This window comes from Paramisgurnus dabryanus, chromosome 7, assembly GCF_030506205.2.
Source record: "Paramisgurnus dabryanus chromosome 7, PD_genome_1.1, whole genome shotgun sequence".
NCBI classification, from domain to species: domain Eukaryota; kingdom Metazoa; phylum Chordata; class Actinopteri; order Cypriniformes; family Cobitidae; genus Paramisgurnus; species Paramisgurnus dabryanus.
The window spans coordinates 8,511,429-8,519,257 of NC_133343.1; positions in this window are offsets into that span (position 1 = coordinate 8,511,429).

Genomic DNA, 7,829 nt, shown 5'->3' on the forward strand with positions numbered 1-7,829 from the left:
TTTTGTTTCATATTTTATGATTTTATTCTATATTTAGAAAATTCCACTTCTGCACTACTAACTGGAAACCTAACTGTTTGAAATAATGTGTTTTATCCATAAAAAAATATTTTTAACAGCTGCTTTAATGTTTATTTGGAAAGGGTAGGCACCTGCCATCTTATTTGTCCACATTTAAACTTTACCTTCCTTAAGTGTTTAGTTTTATGAATGGGGTACTGTAAGTTATGCGTAGCAAGTTGCATTCATATGATAATTGCATTAAAAATGACACGTTTACAGTAAATCATTTAGTGAGTACTGCAGTGTAAAGTAAAAATCTATATTTAGTGTTAAAAACAACAAGGAAATAGAAGGTTGAAATTGCGTCATGATATCAACCATAATTCACCTATGTTGAAAGTGTGACGTTGAAACAACGTCGTGATTTCAACGTTGAAATTTTTTGCAAAACCGAAAGGTAATCCAACGTTGATTCAACGTTGGTACCTGACGTTGATTCAACGTTGAATCAACGTTGAAATGCCGACTGGGTTAGCAAAACACTTTACAAATGATTAAATCAAACACAGTTTTTCCTTTATTTTATGCATTTCAATGGATCGTTGCCTACAGTATGCTTTAAGAAGGGGTCAGTTTTTTTCTTCGATCTCGTCTTTCATTTAAAGGGTATCTAGTAGATTCACCTAAATTAGGCATACTACTTTAAAAAAAAAAAAGATTTACAAAAACCGATTAAATATTAAGAAAAGGCACAATGTTCACACGACCATGGCTCAGACAAATACTGTGCTTTATTAAATGAAAACACTCAAAATATTATGCATTTCCATTTTAAATATTGTGATCATACAATTCCTTTATGAACCAGCGTCAAGATGATATATTTAGCTCTCGACTCAATTTACGCATTCGGTTACCTGAAACATCAGAGTCAAAAAGGACACACAAAATCATTGTGTCACAATTAAATGAACATAGCAGCAGCACGCGTAAGTTACGCTCGAATCTGTAATGATCGATCAGTGACTATCAGTGCCACATGCCTCAATCAAACAGACCTAAAGGGCCGGGTATACTTTTTTTCCGCGTCCGCGTCCGGCTCGCGCGCGCACGCGTCCGCGCAGCTTTCCGGGTATAGTCCCCGCGGCTACACGCGGATGGCCGCGTTCGACACTATACGCAATACGAATGATTTCTTATTCAAATTATTAGTCTAACAGGCTGTCAGGGCAGCACTGATTTGGTGACATTTAGAGTACATTAAAACATTAGGATAGGTGAAGAAAAGTAACTGATCCACTATTGCAAACACAGTTTAGAACAAACAACAAGACAACAAAGAACAGGAATCAAACAAACATGCTCCACAGCTGTCTATTTCCTTTGTATAATTGTTTATAGTGGAGTGTCCTGTCTAAATATTTTCACGCGCATGCGCTGTCGTACGCGGACTGTACGCGCACTGTCCGCGCGGTCTCAAATTTTGGGCTGCACGCGGACGGTCCGCGCGGCCGTCCGCGCACCCTCCTGATGACGAAAATGACGAAAATGACGTCATGCGGACGGCGCGCATACGCGGACGTCCCGAGTATACTTTCGGCTTAAGTTTTACTGACATGTGTCAGTGTACGAGCAACCAAACGGAGTGGTATGAGCCACTGGACATCGGAAGTGCCACTCGACGAGCCACTTAAAAGTGGCATGAGCCACTGGACACCGGAAGTGCCACTCGACGAGCCACTGGTACGAGCCAATGGAACCCGGAAGTGCCACTAAACATAGTGGCACGTGCCAGTGGCTTCTGTGCGTAAGATGCCATGCCACTTTATGTTAAAACTGCTACTGGAGAGCGACTTACAAATATTAGGAAACAATAAGCGAAATGTCATAGTTTAGGTCTGCGCACTGACTGAATCGCACTAGAACCAGAGCCCGCCACTGACCAGTGGGCTTAACACCAGTGGCGAAGCTACGGGTGGGCCTGGCCGGGCCTGGGCCCGCCCACTTTGAGTTGTGGCCCACCCAATCAGAAGGCCATTTTCCAGAGAAATGTGTAAATAATTTAACAAAAATAAATACTAGTACTACGAATATACGTCTTATCACACTATAATTTCATATATGTAATACAATTATAAATATAATTAAAATAAAAAATTTAAGTGCAAGTTTGCATGTTCAGTCAGTTTCGCAGTTTTCTTTTACCCTATTGGTGCACACGCTTGTCAACATGAAACGTTGAATATGATTCGTCAGTCATTGTTAGTTCCGCCTACGCGCGATTGAACTGAATTTGAAAACAGCGAGTCGCAAATCATCAAGTTTAACAACCTTTCCACGATGACATCTGCTTATGCCTGTTTACTTTTGGAGACGGAGACTATTACATCACTCATGGAAATGTTGGATTACTGAGGACATCTTTTCAAACGTCAACAAAATGAAACGAGCACGTATTACGTTGATAATGACTTCATGCTGTGTTGAAAGACTGTTCTTCACCACATATTGTATAAAAAAACGCTCGTAACGTTACGCTCATCGATGATAAATGCTCGTCTGAGAAATGTATTTCTGCTTTTCTTTGCGCGAAGGGACATTATGATCATATTGGACTTTGTTATTATGAACCAGAAGCCCCGTCTCAGACTACAGGACATGTAATGGTGAGTTTAGACATTTTCTTAATGTTTATAGTGGTGTCATTATTATTTACAGTTAGGGCTGGGCGATATGACCCAAAAAAGTATCGAGAAAATGTTTTCCATATCAGTCGATATCGATAATTATCATGATAAATAACAAATCTTTACTCCTATCAAATTTAAAGGCAGATTTTTGCTCCTGAATGAAAATTGTAAAAACCAGACAGTTAATAATGGTTTTAAACTACTTTTTATTCAGAACATGACAAATACAAATACTAAAATCTTGTTTTAATGCATCTGTATTAAATGTAAATCTATTTGTTATAAAATCAACACATTTCTGACACAAAAGCAGCAGACTACTGTCACTTTAAGACCCAAGACAGACTGCTTTAAGTTTCAATATACTGAGTAACAGCTGTTTATGTTCACTTAAACAAGAAAGAAAACTTAGTTCAGTGATCACGCGTGTGTTATACATATACGAGCTATACACTCTGATAAATGGATGTCAAGAGTGTCACGTTGCTGTGGGAGCGCACAAACACACATACACAAACACTATATTCACTGCAGTGGTGGATCTGCTGCTTTTCCTCAGTTTCCTGAATTTGTGAATGTCCTGTAAATATACTTTTAAAGCTGTGCGGACGTGTGCGTGCGCAAGGCGGACGATGAATGAAAGTACAGTATACTGCACCTATTGTGTCTGCTGTGTTTGACGAACCCGGTTTGCGCGTCCCACATTACACACAATAAAATGATTCCGTGATTCCGTCTGCGTTATCCGCATCGCGAAAATCATAGGTCTCTACTAATAAATGAATAACTTGCCTCATCTTCCACTCCTTCAAGTCTAACTGTCACTGTGATTGTAAACCAAGAGCGCGTGCCGCATCCGGAAGTGCTCGCGCAACATTACGCACAGTGCCTAAACATTATCGATCACTTATCGAACTGTCCTTATCGCTTTATCGAAAAAGTTTATATCGGTAAAATGATCGTTATCGAATTATCGCCCAGCACTATTTACAGTTTATAGTCAGGAGTATTACTCCAATCAACTATTTAGGGGGCTGTATGATTTAATGTTGTTGGAATATTTACACTTAAATGACAACACATGCAATTTTGTATTGCGCCATGTTGTTTGATGGCCATTGTCTCATTAAATAACAATCTTTCGAACGAGTTCTTTAGTAAAATCACTACCCCTGAATCTGTCGTAGCCTATGACGCTTTCACGTCATGCATTTTGCTGAGGAGGAATGACATATTGTTCGGATCTACGTTCACGCAACGTAAATAACGTAAAAACTAATTCCGTTACTAATTCAGTTTATGTTGAGTTCTGTGTTTTCAAGTGCATTAATAATTTGGTGGGGCACTGCTCATAGATCTGTATAAAACAGGCACAGCCCAACCTGCCCATATACTGTAGACAAGCTGGTTGGTGTTTTAAGTTGTTTTATAAATTTCCCCTTGAAACATTGTGCTGCCTGCATGGCATTAAGGTAACTTGGCTTAGGTAGCGTGCACCAAAGCTTTTAAACCCGACTGAAAACGCCTGGAGGACGCCAAATGCCAGCTGTTTTTTCAGCCAAGCGCTTTGGTTGCTGTGATACTTGAGCTGTGAGCCGGTTGGTTGTTGTGATATTAGTCCCGCCCTTTCACCCACTGTGATTAGACGGCTGTGTGAGAACTTACATTGACAAGCTAAGCTTTTCATCCAGAGTTGAATATTTTAAGACCACAGCGCGGAAAAAATGGACAAGCTGCTGGCTGTTTTGAAAAAAGCCGCACTTACATTGGGGAAAAAAATATACGCCGGCCATGGGCGTAACCACTCCCAATTTATGTACATTCTATGCTTTGCCCACCCTGTTTTATAAAGGCCCACCCACTTGAACATTTCTGGCTTCGCCACTGCTTAACACTACCAATCGATACCCACTAAGCGTCGTCAAAAACTACTATAGTTTCTTCGTGATGGGCATTCACTGAATGATATCTCTGTGTGGGCGGAGCTGTCAGACACAACCTGGTAGAAATAGACAACATATTCAAATAAAATCTGTCGCGGTTGTGTCGAGGACAAAACTGCTGAAAAAGAAAAAAACTAATGTATCTTAAAAAGCTCCCTAGTTTGTGAATCAGTATATCTCACATACACTGTGTACTGCTAGGAACACGACTTATTTTCTCACGACATGACTCCTTAAAGGGGTCATGAATGATAAAATGTAGAATTTTTTCTTTTCACATTTAAAAGGTCATTGTACTTTAAAATGTCTTGTAAGTTTCAGAACTCCCCTAATGGCGCTTTTCCATTGCATAGTCCCCCACGGTTTGGGTCGGGTCAGCTTACTTTTGGGAGCTTTTTCATGGGTACTACGTACTGCACGCAGATACTTTTCCAGACTTGCAGTTTGTGGCGGTACATTCGCAACGAGAACGTCCGCATTATATATGCTCAAATGCCACTTCAATGAGGCTCAGCGGAGCGTTTGTACAAAAACTGTCATGTGAAACAGAGATAAACTCGACGTGCAAACATCTATTTGTGCTAGTCAATTTAAATTTTGTGGTGGACTGAGAAATAAATGAATGTATGGGAATGTACAAAGATGCTCTAACTTGTATGATGTCACAGCAGTAGGCAGTGCAAATATAACGACACGTCTATAATCCCTCCCATTTTGAAGTGTTACTAAACTCGATGGAAAAGCTAACCAAGGCAAAGTGAGGTGAGATGACCCGACCTGACCCAAACCAAACCGTGGGGTACTATGCAATGGAAAAGTGCCATAAGTTTGAAACCTAGCTGGCTGCTAAAGCTGGGTACACACCACAAGATATTCGGGCTAAATTTGGGCTGATTTTCCACCTTACGACAATCTAAGGTAGCCTGGCTCCGCCCTCCTACGTGCTTCCGCTTAATTTTCATTTCGCTTCAGCGGTACATCTGGGACTGCTCTGTAGAGTTTCGTTTTCTCCTGCAAAAATCTGCAAGTCCAATTAGCGAACAGAGGGGGGTGGCTAAAAATGATGACGTTGAGGTTGTGCGTCAGTTTGAGTTGTAGTTCAGTAAGGGCAGCGGAGAAAGACATGAGAAAAGCTATTCGGTCCGTTGTTGCAAAGCTGCCGAATATACAGAAGTTAAAGCCGGAGCAAGAACCAAGTTTGCTAAGTTTTGTTGGTCTGATTATTCTTACTTGTTGTTTCCGGCCGGTTTTGGCGCATGATATACGTCACGACCACACGTTAACGACTGCGTATGGCAGATAGACAGTATGCAATATTAAACATGTTGAATATTTATGAGCATAAATCCTGTTGTGTGGGGGAAGCCCCGTGTACAAACGCGCACACACACGCTGTAGTTTGTTGTGTGAAACGAAATGATCCCCAATCAGAAAGCAAGCAGATTAAACATGAAGCCATAACAACTAGGTGCAGCATGCACAGTCCAAAGTGAGATGGACATCAGAGATGTAAAAAAGCAGTCCATTATATTAATGACATTTCTTTATGCCTGTTGTTTGCCATGTTTGTTTACTGTGAAGTTACGTTTGGACGCAAGAAACATTGCAAGATCTTCACGAGATTTCCTGTGTTTTAAGCGAAGACTCGCATTGTTTGTGAAGTTAATCTGATGGTACATGATGTGCTGTCATGACGTGTTAATTTGTCAGTTTTTCCATCATGTTTGTGGTCTCTCACAATTTGAAAATCTGATAAGATTTAAAAAAATCTTTTGGTATGTACCCGCCTTAAGACACTTCGGCTGCGTCTGATACCGCCTACTTAGATACCGTATAGTATGCGAAAAGCAGTAGACGAGGCCAGTAGCACGTCCGATTTCATATTAGAAAAACAGTAGGCGAACAAGTAGATTATCTTAGTTCAAATCATAGTTAAAGTGTATCAAAAACTACACTGAGCTATGTTAGTGTACAATAATGTACCATTGTTCAATATAGGCTAAATGTTAACACATTCACGACGCGCTGTGCAAAGATGAAGTGCTCGCATTGCAAAAAAGATGGGTATGTATTAATTCGTCTAAGTTTAGGTAAGAAGATAAAATATTGAAAAACGGTCGTGTTTTCCTTTAACTACAGATTGGCTGACAAACCTCTCTTCAAAAAGCAGTAATCATCGTCTTGCCTCGTCTTTAGGAAACCAAGACATTTGTTATTTTCAACGAGTTATTTGTTCCAGAGTTCAGTTTAGCAACTAGTCAGACCATTAAACAAACAGAGACCGGAAGTTCCACTCAGAAGAATAACCGCAACAACGCACGTGTGTCCGATAAGACAGTCTATATAAAACAGCTGTTCCTTGTGTTAAATTGCAATTGTTTAACGTTATTCCATTTAACGACTAACTTATGACAACTTGTGTCACATTATGTATCAACATGCGTATGTAGTACATTCAAATTCATTCATATGATCCATATTAATACTACATTGTACTTACGGGTTTTAACGGGCGATGAGTAGGAACTTCATCCAAATCAGTGTCACAGTGTGCAATTTCGGACGCAGCCTTTAAGCTGCACACGACATTCAGAAACGATTGTCGGACTTCGCACCCTAGTTGCAGTCATAATGAAGTTTCAGTTTAATCGTAACCTTGGAGAGAAGCTCATTCCAGCGCAAGAGGCTTCATTTTAATATTTACCATAGTGGAAAAAATAAATGAATCCAAATGAATGAAACCATAAACAGAAATGCATATATAAAAAGATTGCCAAGAACATATGGAGACAAGATTAAAATAATAATGTATACATATTCAATTAATAATGTATTACTTATCAGTAAGAAATCATTTTATTTTTAAAGATTTAAGTGTTACTGATAAAGTTAAACAAAAAGGATTAATAATTTTCAGTTTTTATTAAAATAGGCGGTACTTCATCTTGCTATGACTGCGCATGACAAACGATGGCCAATAAACCCGAAGAAATTTTTTCCCTATGAAGAGTCGCAAAGGGGCTGCGTGAGGTGCCGACCGTCTGCAAATACTTAATTTTCGGATCCGTTTAGACAGATGTGTTTTTTGTAATGGTAGTAGAAGTTGATTTTTTTCAAGGTTTAAAATTATGAGGTTGCAAGTGTGATTTCGGTCAGCTATAATTTTTTGGGGGGAATATACTGCATTTAGGAA